The 18,360-nt window shown below is 41.7% G+C and overlaps 1 protein-coding gene across 11 annotated transcripts in view; it reads left to right on the top strand.

Annotated features, from left to right (window-relative positions):
- The window catches only part of LHFPL2 (LHFPL tetraspan subfamily member 2), a 436,769-nt gene that overhangs the window by 324,959 nt on the left and 93,450 nt on the right, over positions 1-18,360 (top strand). For 7 of the 11 annotated variants that reach the window (XM_068249195.1, XM_068249117.1, XM_068249142.1 and 4 more), the window contains one exon: positions 14,850-15,016. The exons of 1 other annotated variant lie outside the window; for it this stretch is intronic. The gene's annotated coding sequence lies outside the window, so the exon portion shown is untranslated. Of the gene's footprint in view, positions 1-777; positions 903-7,174; positions 7,228-14,849; positions 15,017-18,360 lie in introns of those variants that run through there. 3 more of the 11 variants (XM_068249158.1, XM_068249150.1, XM_068249178.1) reach the window with 3 other exon arrangements.

Genomic DNA, 18,360 nt, shown 5'->3' with positions numbered 1-18,360 from the left:
TGAACTTTGTGGAGTTTTTTTCTCTGAGTTCTGTTGTAAATTGTCTTCTTTACCTGGTTATTTCTGAAAGGCTTAGACTGTGGCTTTAAACATTCATTCAAATGTCCACTAATCTCTGCATCTCGCTCAGAGCAGAAAGGAAATATAATATGCCGACTTCCATTTCCTTTCTGCTCTGGAAAAATAAAATTAATTGGACTATGGCAGAAGTTAAGGTTTAATTTCTTGAGATGGTAAAAGCACAAGAGGATCCATCCCGGCATCCATACTTCTAGAGTTACAGATGCTAGCGATTACCGCCTCAGCACACCATTGTCCAACAACTGCAGGCCGCTTCCAATGGCTCTGGAGTAGCAGATGTGGACTTAGGTTTCAAACAAACTGTGGATGTAATAAAATTGTTTGCATGTGAGGAGAAGCTTCATTCAATCCCTTTATAAGGGAAAATGACTGGACTGTGCTTATTTCCTCCTTCTACAATTCATCACAGAATTTCAATTAATATTTTTTTTTTTTTTTTTGAAACCTGTATTTCATCAGTGATTAAGATTTCATTTCATAAATATATTAAATCTGCTGCCTGCAGCTGTTAGAATTACAGACAGGATTTGTGCAGACAGGACTGGTGCTCTCCCAACTAAGCACAGATTAAAGTACAACCCAGCATGATTCAGTAGCATGAGTGAAATGCATTGTCCCGCCCACTTACCCCACCCACCATCATGCACTGCGCAGTCATCCATTCTCCCGTCTCCATAGCAACAGAACGTGTTACTCTGCTGTAGCTGCAGGATGCATCTGTATGAGCTTGTGCAAGGAAATGTTCCCACAGGGTTCGGGGCATGATCCCTATAGGTGACCTCTATTGCAAATGGGGACATAGCTTTATGCTTCAGGCAACTGTAGGTTCTGGGACAACATCCTGGGTCCCACGACTGACTCTTCTATGGAAAACTTGTTAGAAATAGTCGCATAAAGTGTGTAAATTGTATGAGTAATGTCATGATCCCCTGTTCGTCTTTTACGAAGAATGAAACATCCAAGGTGGTGGGACTAGGGCTTTAACATGCTGTTACTTCTGTTCTAGAATAGCCTCCTTGCATTTATGTACACAAGACTTCTCATGTGCCTCACCCCTCTCTGGAATGCCCTTCCACAATACATCCGTCACTCTCCAACCTCACTTTTTCTGACAAGCATATGCTCTAACTTAGGTCTTTTCTCTTTTGACCTCTGGCCAAGTTTTACTCCTTTACTAGATGACCTAAAAACATACTGCCTCTTAGTATCGATATTGTATACTACCCCACCTCTTGCCCCGCCCCATTCCTTGTAAGCGCACAAGGGTTCTCTGACCTTTTTGTGTCTTGGTACAACATTGGTAAATACTGTGACAAAAATAACGTGGTTAAAATGTATAACAAATTCCAATTCTGTATTTTATACCAACTCTGTATTTTGTATATTGGTGTACTTACTTTGTACAGCACCACGAAATATGTTAGCGCTTTATAAATCAATAATACTACTACTTTGCATTGTGTAAATATAATAAAATCCAGTCTGTATGATAGTTTGCATTCACTTTGCTCTATAATAGTTGCAGAATGGAGCCTTCGGACCCGGAGCCTTTCTGTTGGGGGGTCAGTAAAACTGAGATCACAAAAGAATTAGGAGACCTGGCAGACTGCAGCCATTCTTGAAGGCTTCTGCCAGAGGTGGTGGTATCCTCAGTGCTGGGAAACCCCGATGACTAGCTTAGTGCAATTATACAAGATGATGACATGACTGTTTATACTACGAAACGCAGTCTTACTTCATTAGAGTTGAATCCCAAGGAGAATACTTCAGATGTCTGTGTTGCTGATTTTTACTATGGGAACCGATGAACAGTATTATGTAGATGGGTAGAAGTCGGCTTTAAAGTTGGCGTTTCTATTGTGTGATTGTACTGGCTAATAAAAATGCTTGACTTTTACTGCTGGAAAAACAGTGCATTGCCATCCTGCTCTTTCACTTACGGCTTTTCGAGAGAATGCCGTTATGGCGTTGCTTTCATTGGGTCTTTGTAAACATAGAAAGAATGCTATATGGAAATTTTTATAGCCTGATTTATGAGGGCTGGATTTGTAAGGCTAAAATATGCTACATGTCAGGTTTTCATATATCCTAAAGCTTAAAAGAATAATGAAACTGGCATCTTTCTCACATTGGCACAATTTAAAGAATTCTCAATGTACAGCATTATGGCTGTATAAATTTTATTGACGTTCTCTAGGACTTGGCACCTTTATGGCCCATACACACCACACGACTTTTCCGACCGGTGTTTATTTATTTTTTTGCTAACGAGCAGTTGCAAAATCACAATTTGTACAGGCACGTGAATATGTGAACGACATCTGGCGATGCACCCCGATAACTACTGTCTCGGCGGATTGGATCTTAAAGCGGTATAAAACCCTGACATAGGCCTCGATTCATAAAGCATTACCTCATGCGGTAATGCTGAAAACAGCAGACTTTACCGACCACTTAGCAAAATGTCAATTCATAAAGGCTGTTACCGCGTGAAAAGCTGACATTACCGACCAGGGAGGTAAATTACCGACTTGGCTGCAGTTACCGACAACACATGTCAGTAAATTGTCAGCAAATGTCAATTCATAAAGCCTTCAACATGCGGTAAGCCTGGCGGTAGTTACCGACACCTCTGGTGAGGTCTTAACAAGTTACCGACTGCTCTGACAGCTCTGATTAATGCAAAGTGCAGAGATCCGAAAGTCTGTTTGATTCATCTGTGGAGAGAGCCAGAAAGCCCTCTGTGTGAATCATTTCAGCAGGCAGGGAAAGACTGTGTGACTCATCTGTCTGAGTCATCAGTGGAAAGAGCCGGCTGTGTGAGTAATTTCTGCAGGCAGGGAAAGACTGTGTGACTCATCTGTCTGAGTCATCAGTGGGAGAGCCAGAGAGAGCCGTCTGTGTGATTCATTTCTGCAGAGCAAAGAGGGAATCGGGACACTGCTTTACTCTACCGCTCAATGGGCTGCGGTAATTTACCGACCTCCAAGGGCAGCTGGGGAAATCTTTATGAATTAGCACACAGACCGGGAAAATACCGAGTGCGGTATTTTCCCGACAAGATTTTTGTTATCGCACTGCTGTTTATGAATCGAGGCCATCATATTCAATAAAAACTTTTTCCTACTTTTTATATGCCATACGGTTATCATATTTGCATTTGTGCATGAGTATTATTATTCATTTAGAGATTACAAGTTCCAAAAAGTACAGGTTTTTTTTTTTTTTGCTTTGAGAGCTGACTTTGCATTGTATTCATAACTTGTTTTATTAATTATGTAGAAATGCTTTGAGTGTCTTGACTGTGCAGTAGCTCCTGAACACAGACAATGTGTCACATTCCTCACTTGATACAATTAAGTAAACACAAGATAACATTATCTACACTTGGATGCGTCCAGATTTCTCTGCACTGAGCTTTTAAATCCTGTGTGTAACCCTTTGAATGCTGTTCTAGTAAAAAAAAAAAATGCTGCTTGTTGGGTAAAAATCCCCATGCAAAGTACCGTGATGGATTGACTTCTCCCTCGCGCCCATTGTGTAACATCGCAAGCAGAAAGAGGAGGTGGTAGGGCTATAGACCTCATTAAGTGTGTTTAGCTTCAAGCATAAAATATTTCATGCTTATATCTATTGAAAATCTGTGCCAAGTGTGTGGAAGTATTCGATTCCCTTTCAGATCAGATTTGGTTGAAAGCTGAATACTGGCCCTCGTGACGGGAAGTAGATGGATCCAGCGTCTCCATGACAAGCGCTTCCTGAACCATCTTCTGGCCCGGCAAGTACATGCGACAGCTTATGGCGGATATGAACGAGACTTCAAGTGATCACGGCATTCTTTGTGGGAGTAGGCTTGAAGATCTGATCCGCCGTAACAGTCGTTATATTGGCATGTGAGGCTAAACAACATTTGTGTGATCGTGCGCCTGTACCCACGTTGCGATATTGCGATAACGACCTCTCATTGCTTAAATCGCCAGTCGTCGGGGAAAATCGTGAGGTAGGTATGGGCCTGAAGAGTCTGCTGATCGAAACTTGTAGCCATCTATTAGTGTGTGGCCACCTTTTTATTTATTTATATAGCGCCAACATATTACGCAGCGCTGTACAGAGTATATATTGTCTCTTCACTAACTGTCCCTTAAGAGGGGCTCACAATCTAGTTCCTACCATAGTCATATGTCTATGCATGTATCGTGTAGTGCATGTATCATAGTCTAGGGCCATTTTAGGGGGAAGCCAATGAACTTATCTGTATGTTTTTGGAATGTGGGAGGAAACCAGAGTGCCCGGAGGAAACCCACGCAGACACGAGGAGAACATACAAACTCATTGCAGATGTTGACCTTGCTGGTATTCAAACCGGGAACCCAGTGTTGCAAGGCAAGAGCGCTAACCACTATGCCACCGTGCTGCCCACTCTTCTGCTAACTCTGATTCTCATTACAGCCCATTGGACAAGCTTTGATGCCTTCCTGTGTGGCTGAAATATCTCTGCAATATCTCTGTGCTCTGGAAAACGGACTACTTCAAGTTAGAGAAGAACTTGGAGTAGCGCGTAGAGCGCTTATCTATAGTTTGTGTTCCTCAGTGCGTGGACACAAGATATTTCCACAATGTTCCTCTTCAGAAAGCAGCTGTGCCATTACCAGCCAATGAGTTAAGGGCTTCCGGGTTCCCCACTGATGCTTTGACATTTGAGGCTTGTCGGCGAGTTCGCACGGCCCTTTCTTGCCAAGGTTTGACTACCTTCTATACTTAATTGGATTTTAACACCACTTCCTTTGCCGTCATCTGGAAGCTATTAGGAAGCCAAGTTTTTAGGTAATTGCTAATTGTGGTTTTATACAGTCAGGAAAGTTGTTAAATCATTGGTACTAAAGAAACTTTATCCAGTTTTTGTTTTTACTGTTTTAGAGATGTCTGTGATACCGCCTGTAATAGTTCCTTATAACCCGGGTAGAGCTTTGCTGATGTTGATCTTTATCTTGAACATCTACAGGATTGCCATTTTTTTAATGCCTGAAATTTGAGACTGTTAACTCTTGGAATACAGGATACCCTTGGTGACCCCGAACCACCACGATTTTACTTATCCTGTAAAACGCAGGTCCTTCTAAGTAGAATAAGAATGCTTGCATTCCCTATCAGGCTCACACAGTAACGCGGTCACCAGTGCTTAGTACAATTAAAGTAGATTTTTTTTTCTCATACCAAATAATTGTTCCTTATCTTCTTGTCTGGAAATGTAAAGTGTGTATAGGGGTCTCTGGCATTGTTTGCTTCCCCTTTTAAAGAGACTCTGTAACAAATTTTTCAGCCTTAGTTCTTCTATCCTATAAGTTCCTATGCCTGTTCTAATCTGCTCTGGCTTACTGCAGTCTTTCCTAACTGCACTGTCTCTGTAATAAATCAATGTATCTTTCCTCTGTCCTGTTTGTCGGGCTAAGGCTTGATTGTGTGGAATGTGCAGGGCTGCTTGTGATTGGTAGAAGCGATACACACCCTCTGCAGGCCCCCTGCACACTCTGAATGACTCACACACTCTGCTTAGCTGAGCCTATTAGAAGCTGGTTAGTTTGTTTGTAAACACTGCCTAAAACTGTTAATTACAAGCCAGGATTGCAGCAGAGAGTGGCAGAAACAGCACAGAGGGTCACAGGAGAAAATAATGAATATAATGGTATGCTTTTTATTGAAAGAATATTAGAGTACAGATTCTCTTTAAAGTGGACCTGCACTCAGAACTTCCTTTCTGCTCTAAAAGATGGGCATCAGCATAATAACCTTAAAAGAAAAACATTTTTATTACAACTGATACAAATCCTACAATAAATCTGCACTTTCTACTTCCTAATTCATAGAAGCAGACCTATTGTAAACATCCAGTTCTCTCAAATTAGCTTTTCTGCCATGGCAGTCAGCTGACCCAGGGGAGAGATTAAATTACTACTTGTGATTAGACACAGGGAGTTTAGCCTAATTCCCCCTCATCTAAATACAGACGGGGGCATTTTAATGTGTTTTCTTTCTGTCCTTTTTCAAGAGTTCAGGTCCACTTTAAATCAATTTACTGTATATACGCAAATTCAAGTCGACCTCGTGTATTAGTCGACTCCAATATTCAACCCTCTTAAGCTGGAATTTTAATTGACTCAAGTATAAGTCTACCCAGCAAAGTTAATGGCTGCAATTGGGGCTCAGGAAGGGTTAATGAGTGCACTGCATACAGTATTGCAGCCATTAACCCCTCCTGTCCCTTAATTGCAACCAATAAGTCATCCAGGCCCCCAACTGCTGCAACTGACTCCCTTTTATGCAGCCCAGTATTTCCCCTCTGCCCATTTCCTTGTTAATTGCTGTGGTCAGGACTTTCAGACTTGTGTTTTCTTAGCATTTCCTTTCCTCAAAGTATCACTTACCACAGGGTACATTGCTGCAATTGGGGATGTCACTATTAGTACACACATTACTCAGTGTGCTCAGTGTTGCCCGTAACTCGTGTAGAAGTCAACCCCTACACTTTTATGAAATTAATCAGACCTACATTTCTAGACTTGTACTCGTGTAGATACAGTACTGTAGTCCCAAAAGGTTGATAAATAAATTTAAACTGTTTGTAAGCAAATGCTTCTAAGTCAGATAGGCTTGCTAGTAGAGTATCTGCAAATCGCTACAGCAGTGGAACCCTATGAGGGTGATTTCATTACAACGTTTGCGATATACATAGATCCCAAATGCACTACATGCAACATTTTCAGAATAATTGCGATTTAAAGGAATAAAGGCATTCTTTCCAATTGCTCCAGAAATACTTACACAATTGGCAAATGCTAGTGTTTGCGATTTAAGGTTGGTCCTGGGCCTTGAAGGTGTGTAGGTCAATTAGGAGTGACCATGCGATTGCCAAAGTAGGAAGAACAGTAGAGGCCAGACTACATATCCCAGTAATATAGTACAAAATGTTATTTAGGGTATTGTCAAAGGGAGGTGAATGGGGGTGGAGCATATAAACATTTTGCACATTTGGTTTTTTTTAGCTGCACAGCCTACCTTATCCATATTCATGCGCAAGACGAGGACTAGAGCTTGTCATTCACTATGCTGTGTTGTCAGGCAGCTGACCTCAACACAAGTTTAAAACATGTAATTGAGTTTTAAATCTGCAATTCATATTGTTTGTACTGAAATAGCTACTAATGCAGTGTGTTATGTTTAGGGGGAAAATATCAGTTCAACGGCTAAAATTTTAAATATTTATCATCTCGTTTTAATCTATTAAATTTTCTATTATGCAGGCTGAAATACTTTCCAGTGGCATTTAACCGTGTTTTGCAGGTTTTATTAGCAGTTCTATGCGATTCGTCTGTAAAGTGAATCTCGTGATAGGTTCAAACAGCTACTTGTGATACAAAACACTGTCATATGCAAATACCATATGTTAATTTTATCAACAATAATGCTGAATCCACACCATACAATTTTTTTTATTTATTTATTTTTTTGGGCAGATTTACCTGCCAGATCGATTATTTCCAGCATGTCTGATCTGAGAATCGATCTATTTATTCTTTCCAGCGATATTTTATTTATTTATTTTTTTGACTGATTTTGTTTGTTTCTATTTAAATTGGTCAAAAAATCAATCGATTCTCAGATCGGGCATGCTGGAAATAATCGATCTGGCAGGTAAATCTACCGAAAAATTGTATGGTGTGGATCCATTATCGGGCTGCTTTCACAGGGGGCGTTCAGTTGTGTTCTCTATAAGAGTAGGAATAGAACAGTGAAGTTGCACCAAGTATTATGCTTGCGTTGCATACAGTCAATGAATAGTATGCGTCACTGTTAATGCGCGCATTATCCAGTAACACACTTCATTCAGGGTGTTGGGATGCTGCACTCCGTTAAATCACACTGCACCTTAAACGTCGCATAGTTTTTGCATCGTTGTGTGACTTTTCACGTTATAAAATCGCACCACAATGCACCAACGTGAGGGAGGGATCACACTTGCATCTGCAGGAATCACAGATTACCACGCAAGCATTTTGCTGCACTATTGTGCGATTTGCAGAACGTTTTAACTAGCGGTTTTAATTTTAACAGTAGCTATTGATTGTTATTGAAAACCGCATGCATTGTTGGGTAAAGTAGGGCAGGTTTTTCTTTTTGTCTGTGGCAAAATGCTGTGGGATTTGACTCAATGTTGCCTAACAGACTTACTGGGGTGTTTGAGAACCATCCAAGATCAAGAGTAGTGATGCTCAATGAGTTACAAATACTCACCATTCTAACTTGCATGCCAATTGCGTTCATCTTGGGATTGGGCCAGTCAGATGCGCCTCTGTGGATTATTAGCCCAATACTAAGCTGCATATAATTTGAAGAGGAACTGTAAAAATCCTAACTTATAAAAGGCAAGCATCTCCATGTCCATGCTTTTGCGCTACTGTGCATGTCCTGCACTGACAGCCGTTGGGACAGGACGCAGGGTGGGCCAGCCAGACGGGACTGTGGGCAGCGGGCGTGCGTATGCGGGCTGTAATGCAGCGGCGACAGACCTAGAGCCCGTTTTTAAACAGGCTTAGGTCGCCTAGTAACAAAATAAAATTGCTTATTTTCTACAATAAACATATAGGTTATTTAGTCAGTGTTTGCCCATTGTAAAATCCCCAACTTGCATTCTGAAATATATAACTGGTGGTGACCCCTTTAGGGTGCACAGAGGGCATTTGGAATAGTTACATAGTAACTATTCCATAGTTATTTTGGTTGAAAAAAGACATACGTCCATCGAGTTCAACCAGTATAAAGTACAACACCAGCCTGCTCCCTCACATATCCCTGTTGATCCAGAGGAAGGCGAAAAAACCCTTACAAGGCATGGTCCAATTAGCCCCTAAAGGGAAAAATTCCTTCCCGACTCCAGATGGCAATCAGATAAAATCCCTGGATCAACATCATTAGGCATTACCTAGTAATTGTAGCCATGGATGTCTTTCAACGCAAGGAAAGCATCTAAGCCCCCTTTAAATGCAGGTATAGAGTTTGCCATAACGACTTCCTGTGGCAATGCATTCCACATCTTAATCACTCTTACTGTAAAGAACCCTTTCCTAAATAAATGGTTAAAACGTTTTTCCTCCATGCGCAGATCATGTCCTCTAGTCCTTTGAGAAGGCCTAGGGACAAAAAGCTCATCCGCCAAGGTATTATATTGCCCTCTGATGTATTTATACATGTTAATTAGATCCCCTCTAAGGCGTCTTTTCTCTAGACTAAATAAACCCAGTTTATCTAACCTTTCTCGATAAGTGAGACCTTCCATCCCACGCATCAATTTTGTTGCTCGTCTCTGCACCTGCTCTAAAACTGCAATATCTTTTTTGTAATGTGGTGCCCAGAACTGAATTCCATATTCCAGATGTGGCCTTACTAGAGAGTTAAACAGGGGCAATATTATGCTAGCATCTCGAGTTTTTATTTCCCTTTTAATGCATCCCAAAATTTTGTTAGCTTTAGCTGCAGCTGCTTGGCATTGAGTATGATTATTTAACTTGTTGTCAATGAGTACTCCTAAGTCCTTCTCCAAGTTTGATGTCCCCAACTGTATCCCATTTATTTTGTATGGTGCTAGACCATTAGTACGTCCAAAATGCATGACCTTACATTTGTCAACATTGAATTTCATCTGCCATGTATGTGCCCATATAGCCATCCTATCCAGATCCTGTTGCAATATGACAATCTTCCTGAGAGTTGATGATTCTGCACAATTTTGTATCATCTGCAAAAATAGCAACATTGCTCACTACTGCATCTACTAGGTCATTAATAAATAAATTGAAGAGCACTGGACCCAGAACAGACCCCTGTGAGACCCCACTGCTAACAGTCTCCCATTTTGAGTACGATCCATTGACCACAACTCTTTGTTTTCTGTCCATTAGCCAGTTCCCTATCCATGAACACAGACTCTTCCCCAGTCCTTGCATCCTCAACTTTTGCACCAGACTTTTGTGGGGAACAGTGTCGAAGGCCTTTGCAAAGTCCAAGTATATCACATCTACAGCATTCCCAATATCCATATTAGCATTCACTACCTCATAAAAGCTGAGCATGTTAGTCAAACAGGACCTGTCTTTAGTAAACCCATGTTGATGCTGAGAAATAAGATTATTTTCTACTATGAAGTCATGTATAGTATCTCTTAGTAACCCCTCAAATAGTTTGCATACAACTGATGTTAAACTTACAGGTCTATAATTTCCTGGTTCAGATTTTTTGCCCTTCTTAAATAATGGGAAAACGTGGGCTGTACGCCAATCCACTGGGACTCTGCCAGTTGCAAGAGAGTCACAAAAGATAAGATAAAGGGGTTTATCTATAACTGAACTTAATTCCCTTAGGGCCCGAGGATGCATGCCATCCGGGCCAGGTGCCTTGTCTATTTTTAATTTATTTAGTCTTGCCTTCACTTCTTCCTGCGTTAAGTATTTAATATTACAGTTAGAAGATTGAGACTCTTCCGCCTCTGTAGTTTGCAACAGTGCTGTTTCTTTTGTGAAGACAGAAGCAAAGAAAGCATTTAATAACTCTGCCTTACCTTGGTCATCCACCATTGAGTTCCCATCCTCATCCTTTAGGAGTCCTATACAGTCAACCTTTCTTTTTTTAGAGTTAATGTACTTGTAAAACTTTTTGGGTTAGATTTGATATCCTTAGCGATTTGTTTTTCAGCTTCAATCTTTGCCTGCCTAATTTCTTTTTTACAATTTTTTATTGCACTCCTTATAATTGATTAGTGCAGCCTCGGTCCCCTCCTGTTTTAAGACCTTATAGGCATTCTTTTTCCTCTTCATTTTATCTTTAACCTTTCTATTCATCCATAGAGGCCTTTTTTTATTCCTAGACATTTTGTTTCCCTTCAGTGTCTTCCCCTTGTAGTACATTATCCCAGTTCACCAAACTTGGTGCCTGCCTAATTTGAGTGAACTTTGCTTTTCTAAAATTCATAGTTTTAGTGGTCCCGCTGCCTCGTGGCCTATCAGTCACCAGATCAAACAATATCATGTTGTGATCACTATTTCCCAAATGTTCTTGAACCTGCACATTTGATACATTATCTGGTCTATTAGAAATGATCAGATCCAGTAACGCATGCCCCCTAGTTGGTTCAGTTACCATTTGAGTCAGGTAATTGTCCTGTAGTGCTGCCAGAAATCTGCTGCTTTTACCAGAATGGGTAGCCTCAATACTCCAGTCAATGTCTGGAAAGTTGAAGTCGCCCATAATTATGACCTCATTTTTACCTGCAGCTTTTTCAATCTGCTGTAGTAATCGCAGTTCTGCAGCTTCATTAATAAGAGGTGGCCTGTAGCATACCCCAATAAGCAATTGGCAACTTTTATTTCCACTATGAATATTTACCCAAACGGACTCCACATCTTCGCAATCTTCCTCCATCTCATCGTTGAGGACAGCTGTAAGAGAATTCTTAACAAAGAGACAAACCCCTCCACCTTTTTTCCCTGTTCTATCCCTCCTAAACACATTGTATCCTTTTAAATTAGCTATCCAGTCATGGCTTTCATCCATCCATGTCTTGGTTATTCCCACAATGTCATAGCCTTTGTCATTCAGAATGAACTCTAGTTCGTCTATTTTATTTGCAAGGCTCCGAGCATTGGTTACCATGCACTTTATATTTTTACCACCACATTTACCAATTTTGTTTACATGAAATTGGCTACTTGAATTTTTACCAACCTCCTTAATATTTACACTGTCCCCACCCCCCTCTCCACCCTCCATAATGATAGGTTCCCACTGTCTTTTTACCTCATCTTGTCTACGTATTGAGACTTTATCCTCCCGCCTCCCCCCAGATCCTAGTTTAAAATCTCCTCCAACCGTTTAGCCATCTTCTCCCCCAATGCAGCTGCACCCTCCCCATTAAGGTGCAGCCCATCCCTGCTGTAGAACCTGTAGCCGACTGCAAAGTCTGCCCAGTTCTCCAGGAACCCAAACCCTTCCTTCCTACACCAATTTCTCAGCCACTTATTTAACTCCCTAAGCTCCCTCTGTCTCTCAGATGTAGCACGTGGCACTGGCAGTATTTCAGAAAACACCACCTTGGAGGTCCTTGCTTTAAGTTTATCTCCAAGTACCTGAAAATCCTTTTTGAGGACCTTCCATCTCCCACTAACTTTGTCATTGGTGCCAATGTGTACCATGACAGCCAGGTCTTCCCCAGCCCCACCCAGTAATCTGTCAATTCTTTCCGCTACATGCCGAACCCGAGCACCCGGGAGGCAACAGACTGTACGGCATTCGCGGTTTCTTCGACAGATTACCCTATCTGTGCGCCTAATATATGAATCCCCTACCACCAGTACCTGTCTAGCCTTAGCTGCACTCCTATTCCCTTTCTCGTTACAGCAGTCTGCCCCTTGGTTGCTAAGGAGCACATCCTGCTGCAGCATTGCTACTCCTGAATCATCCTCCCCAATATTACGCAAACAAGCATACTTATTAGTGAGGGACAACTCGGGACTAGCCTCCCTGCCACTTTTTCCCCTACCCCTTCTAACTGTGACCCAACTAGCGGCTGCCTCTGCTTCTTGGTCCGGCTGTACTCCACCCTCCTCATCTTCAACGGTTCCATCCAGTGTCTGGATCGTGAGATCCAAGCTCTTCTCCATGTTGTGTATGCTTCTCAGTGTTGCGAGATGCTTATTTAGCTCTGCGACTTCCGCCTCTAACTGAGCAACACGCACACACCCAGGGCAACAGTAAACACCCTCAATCCGCTGATCAAGGCATGCATACATGTTGCAGGATGTACACTGCACAGCATCGTCCAACATGATGACTTTTGTGTGGGGAAAAATTATTTAAAGTAAACTGTGGCGGTAAAAGATGAAACGGGAGATTGAGTGTAGCTGGGGAGGAGGAGAGGGAGAGTAAGTAAAGTTGGGGAGTGTGGGGAGTGAGGGGAGGAGGGGCGGGAGGGGTGGAGGAGTGGAGGTGGAGTGAGTGAAGTTGGGGTGGAGTCCTCAAAATTTAAAGACTACACCACAGCGTGCCTAGCACATTCTAACCAATGCAAAAAACCGCAATATTGATTGAAGATTTTTTTTTTTTTTTTTTTTAGTCCTTACCTACTTCCTCTCACCACTCTCTTTGTGCTTGTGTTGTAACGCCTGTTTTTAACGCCTATGCCACTTGTGTCGCAGCCACTAAGTGAGCAAGCCACAGACTGAGCAAGCTCAGTACTGAGTCCTAAAGCTGACCAAATACCTCCTGTTGCAGCTAGTCCCTCCCCCTAGCCAATTGCCTGCTGCAAAACAAACTAGAGGGAAAAGGAAAAAAAAAATTGTACTTTTAAAAGCTGACACTTACTGCTTAATATCAGATGAACCACAACAGACAATCCACCAGATATTGCAGCAGCAAAAAACAATATACAAACAGCAATGTAATATAATTAGTGCTCACAATTCCCAAATCCTACAGTGCAACAAGGTTCACAGATGGCAAACTGCCAGGACCATGGCCATGACCTCACACTGTGGGAGGGGTTTCACCACAATATCAGCCATACAGACCACCCCTGATGATCTGTTCGAGAAAAGGTAAAGATTTCTCATGGGAAAAGGGATATCTGCTACTGAATGGGGATGAAGCTCAATTCTGGGTTAAAGTTTCTTCAGGAACCTTGCATGCTAGTTGGAATTCTTAGCAGCTCATTGACCATCTGAGTCTTGGTGCTTCTGGGCCACCATACCCTGATGTTTTATCAGTTAAGCCACCTTTCACTGAGGTGAATTTGGTTGGTGGAAATGTTATTATAAAAGAGGATGCACAATGTGCTTATTGCCTCTGTTGCCTGCATCTCTCAAACCTACTGAAACCGTGTATTCTTTACATTATGTGTTCAGATTCCATTGCCTAGTTTGACAGCTTTGTGTAGAATCAACCGTAAGGAATCTGGAGCTGAACTGAGACTTTGGCTTAAGTGCACCGTTTTGTTTCGTGAAATGTAATCATACTCTGATAATTGCTGAGCATTGTTGTGTTGTCCTTTGGAATTCTGTCCTGACCACTGGGATATCTGATCCACCTTTGGTATTCTCTTACATAAACACAAGGAAGCCCCGTATAGATGTTGGAAGACTGTCGCCTGAAATGTTTCATGTGACAGTATAATATTTCTGTATAGGCACTGTTCAGTCTATACAGCTGGCCCTCCCTTCTTTTCTTTCATTAAACTAGCAGTGGGCAGTTTTCTTTTTCCCTCCACTGGGAAACTGCACTGATGAGGATCAACCAGTCTGAAACAACCTGTATGCATGTTGGATTAGCATGACTTAGTACAGGTAAAAAGCTGTTTAGCTTTTAGGGACAACAAAGGGACAGGTTGCATATTCAGCAGTGATGCATTGTGGGACACCTCAGAAGCTCACTCAAATCTGAATAATCGCAAATAACTTCTTTCTTTTTTAAGAATTTACATTTCTGTTTTGCATAGCACTTTAGTAGGAGGGCTTTTTGGTCCTTTGTAGCACCTTACACACTCCTTGGAGTTCTGGTTCACCATGATTTTACTGGGCAATCTGTAACTCTACTGGGAAGAAAGCTAAACCAAGTTAACTTTTTAGTTTACCTGGTGTTCAGACTGTGTGCTTACTGTATTTGCTGCTATTTCCAGCTCAAATCTCAATTTAATCCTTAAACTGTTTTTTTTTTTCTTCTGGTTTTAGATAAAGGGAGAAAGTTATTGAAGTTTTTGTCAGATTGGAAGTCCGGAAAAGTAAGAACCAGAAGACATCAGGTGGGCTGCAGATATCCTCTCAAGACGTGGATGGTCCTTCTACTTGCTCACGCTCTTATTTGCTGTGGTCGAACCCAAAGTGTGTGTTCAGTCCAGGTGAGCAGTTCCTCCCATGAACAGGCTTTCACTTTTTGTATGATTTTTTTTTTTCATGTTTTAGCCCCCTATTCTTGGTTCTCCTTGATATCCTCTTTAGTATCATTACAAGAAAAGATGGCCCATTGAACTTTTTTTTTTTTTTTTTATATATATATATATATATATATAGTTATTACCCTAAATTGAGAAGATTCTATTAGCTTATTATTATTATGTTCTTGCTTGCTATTACAGTACAGTGTTCTCCCCAAGCTCTTTTAGCCGGGTGCTCCACCCGGCTAGATTTGGTGACCACCCGGCTGTCATCGGCTCACCTCCTCACCACCTCCTATGCTGTAAGTAGAGTTGCCCTGCATTTTCATCTCGCCCCACCCGGCTAATTTTTCCTGCCACCCGGCTACTATTTCATGCCACCCGGCTGGAAAATAATTCTGGGGAGAACACTGCAGTAGGGAAACTTCTCCACTCTTCCTATCTTTGGTGACACCCAAAAGTGGATTTTTTTTTCTAGCAAACCCACAGAACCATAAAAACCTGTGGTGCTTAGTCTGGTTTCTTTTTCTGGCTAAGAGCAAAAGTTAGAATTTTTCTTACTGAATTTTTAAATTGGAATGAATAAGTACATCTGGTTAATGTAAAGATAAGGTGAATTCCGCTCTACCGCTGCTAAGTCAGTGTTGGATCCAGGTGACTTGGACACACAAACACGAAAAAGGCTCTGCACGTTGTCTATAGCAAAATGTTCCAACTTTATTAAATCAGGTAAAACCCATACAGCCAGGTAACTGACATGTTTCGGACACATTGGTCCTTAAGGGGCCATACTGGTCGATTTCAGCAATCAATTCTATAGAATCAATAGATTGATTGTAATTCCATTCTTTCAAATCAGCAAATCGATTTACAGCCAATTTCGATCAATTTGATCTGACAGGATGGAAAATCTAGATCTATCTGCTGCTGGCAGCAGATCGATGGCCTATAGAGTTGCATTGGATCTAATGGTGCAATAATGCATTTATTATTATTATTATTATTATTATTATCATTGTATTGATTGTATTTAGATCGATTTTCAATAGATTTCATTATGAAATGTATTGGAAATCTGTTCCTGGTGTGTGGCACACATCAGATTCCTGTCAGATTCAACTTAACAGGCATCTGACGCAAATCTGATGGTTGAATCTCCTGCAAATCTAGAAGTGTATGGCCACCTTTAGTCAAAACTATCAACCAGATTGGTGCTCTGATTATTTAATCTGCTGATGGACTTACTTGAAGTTGTTTCCCAATGGTACTATTGTATTTTTGAAGCAAGGAGTCTGTTGTAAGTCGAGTTACTGTCATGCGTCAGCAGTTTGAGTTGTCTGTTTGTGCAACGTTAAAAGAGCATGACTAACGTTCTGCTGGTTTTCATTACACTGTGAATTTCCTCAAAAGGAGAGTATGGTCTGTTGAACTCGGGTTTCTGCTTTCTGTACCTTTCTGCTGGTGATGTGCGTATCTGTGGGTGAAGATAAAAGAAATGTTTGCAGAAAGATGAGGAAGGGAGACAGAATGTCTATTATTAAATCTAAGTCTACAGGCCTTACGCTGGTGGGATCAGAGGGCTATTCAGAAGGAGAAATGTGAAGGAGAGTCAGAAAGGAGCACAAGATGCCACAAGCAGACCTGACACAACTTGATGTTCTAGGAATCAGAGCCAAGTGTAGGCTGCAGGTCTGTAATCATGGCAAGCTGGACAATACAGTCAGTACAGCAAACATTTTTGTGACGGTCCTCTGACAATGATCCAGCCATTGGAAGTGAAATTGCACAATATGTTTGCCACATTTGTGAACTGGAACTACAAATTCCAATTCCAGCGTTTCTAGCTTTGGTGGGGCCGTGTTGAGTGCTTTTATCTACAGTGAGACAGGCTTTTCTTCACCTTATAATGAGCTTATACTCTGGCATAATATTCAATAAAATGTTTTCCTACTTTGATTACTCATATTGTACAGTTATAATATTGTCTATTTACAAATTATAAGTTCCCAAAGTACAGTTTGCCTGCTCTGCTATTGCATTTTTATTGCATAGCTGCTATACTTATAGATGATGTTTCTAGTGAGTTTTCTGTACTGTTTTTAACCTTCTGCTTACCATGCAAGCTGCATTTAGGTGCAGAAGTAGCTTTAATAAATGCACATTTTACAGGTCACTTTGTCTGGCCATCCAGGGATGTGTGTTTCTGTGAACAGCTTAAAGGACACCTGAAGTGAGAGGGATATGGAGGCTGCCATATTAATTTCCTTTATCAGCCTCCTTTATTTCTCTAATTCAGGTGTCCTTTAACCGCTTCCGGACCATGCTAACTGAAATAGACGCCCTGTTTGGGACTTGCCAGTTGAGTTGCTCTCCAGTCGCTGCAGCCCACTCTCCCTGCAGTCGCTATGACCGCAGAGGTCAGTGAGCTGGTCAGGAGTAGATTTCATTGGCTCCTGACCCTGAGATCACTGTGAGCCAATCACAATAACCTAATCAATGGGTGAGTTGTGAGAGTGACTGGTCCATTCGGCATGACGTCAGTAAGCCCCGTTTTTGGTACCAGCAGTCTCTGGTAGCGACTGCATCGGGTCCCTTGGACCAGAGGGGCCCTCCCTCAACTGCAGTATTGGCCCTTCACTGGTGCTATGCTGGTAATGATCACTTCTCTATATGCTTTGAATAGTGGTAATCCGTAACAAACTCTTCCCCTCCTCTGCTTCCACATCTCTTGGGCTGATTCACACTAGAAGAGCTTTTTAAACACTAGAGATTTTAAAAGCTCTGGCTTATGCAATGCTATCTGGGATTTTTACAACATCTCATCACTCCAGTGAGAACACACATAGGATAACTTTAGCAAGAGCTTTTATAATCTCAGAGCGCTTATAAAAGCTCTTGTAGTGTGAACCAGCCCTACTCTGGATTTGCTTTGCAGATTTTGTTGTGCCTTATGAATTTTTATAGCTGAGGGGCCCAATATATAAAATTGGCAAAGGGGGCCTAAAGCTCCTTGTCTAAGCCACAGGGCCAGAGACTGCTGGTACTCAAGTGGTTAAAGAGAGCCAAAAGGTAGGCTCAAAAAAAAAAAAAAAAAAAAAAAAAAAAAAAAAAGAGAAGGCTACCTGATCCGTGAGGCTGAGTGGATCAGGTAGCCGCAAAAACCGCCACTCCTGTGGCCCACAATGGCCCACTTTCACTTTCGTGACCTCTGGGTCACGACGCTGCACTGAGAGACTGTGTGTCTCTCATAGCGTGCAGGGAGGCGGGGCAGGGGGCGTGGACAGGGAGAAAGGGCTGCCCAATGGCAG

This window comes from Hyperolius riggenbachi, chromosome 1 (genome assembly GCF_040937935.1).
Source record: "Hyperolius riggenbachi isolate aHypRig1 chromosome 1, aHypRig1.pri, whole genome shotgun sequence".
NCBI classification, from domain to species: domain Eukaryota; kingdom Metazoa; phylum Chordata; class Amphibia; order Anura; family Hyperoliidae; genus Hyperolius; species Hyperolius riggenbachi.
This window is presented reverse-complemented; position numbering and strand designations above follow the sequence as displayed.